Raw genomic sequence first — 970 nt, 5'->3', positions numbered from 1 at the left:
TCTCTGGGTTTATAGGGGTCCAGTCTCTGGGTCTGTCGGGGTCCAGTCTCTGGGTCTGTCAGGGTCCAGTCTCTGGGTTTATCGGGGTCCAGTCTCTGGGTCTGTCGGGGTCCAGTCTCTGGGTCTGTCGGGGTCCAGTCTCTGGGTCTGTCGGGGTCCAGTCTCTGGGTTTATCGGGGCCCCCCCCTCTGGGTTTATTGGGGTCCAGTCTCCGGGTTTATCAGGGTCCAGTCTCTGGGTTTATCGGGGTCCAGTCTCTGGGTTTATCGGGGTCCAGTCTCTGGGTTTATCGGGGTCCAGTGTCTGGGTCTATCGGGGTCCAGTCTCTGGGTCTGTCGGGGTCCAGTCTCTGGGTCTGTCGGGGTCCAGTCTCTGGGTCTGTCGGGGTCCAGTCTCTGGGTCTGTCGGGGTCCAGTCTCTGGGTTTATCGGGGTCCAGTCTCTGGGTCTGTCGGGGTCCAGTCTCTGGGTTTATAGGGGTCCAGTCTCTGGGTTTATCGGGGTCCAGTCTCTGGGTCTGTCGGGGTCCAGTCTCTGGGTTTATAGGGGTCCAGTCTCTGGGTCTGTCGGGGTCCAGTCTCTGGGTCTGTCGGGGTCCAGTCTCTGGGTTTATCGGGGTCCAGTCTCTGGGTCTGTCGGGGTCCAGTCTCTGGGTCTGTCGGGGTCCAGTCTCTGGGTCTGTCGGGGTCCAGTCTCTGGGTCTGTCGGGGTCCAGTCTCTGGGTCTGTCTGGGTCAAGTCTCTGGGTTTATTGGGGTCCAGTCTCCGGGTTTATCAGGGTCCAGTCTCTGGGTTTATCGGGGTCCAGTCTCTGGGTTTATAGGGGTCCAGTCTCTGGGTCTGTCGGGGTCCAGTCTCTGGGTCTGTCGGGGTCCAGTCTCTGGGTCTGTCGGGGTCCAGTCTCTGGGTTTACCGGGGCCCCCCCCTCTGGGTTTATTGGGGTCCAGTCTCTGGGTTTATCGGGGTCCCGTC

This window comes from Cheilinus undulatus, linkage group 16 (genome assembly GCF_018320785.1).
Source record: "Cheilinus undulatus linkage group 16, ASM1832078v1, whole genome shotgun sequence".
Taxonomy (NCBI): Eukaryota; Metazoa; Chordata; class Actinopteri; order Labriformes; family Labridae; genus Cheilinus; species Cheilinus undulatus.
The sequence above is the reverse complement of the archived record's forward strand: the minus strand, read 5'-3'. Positions refer to the sequence as shown.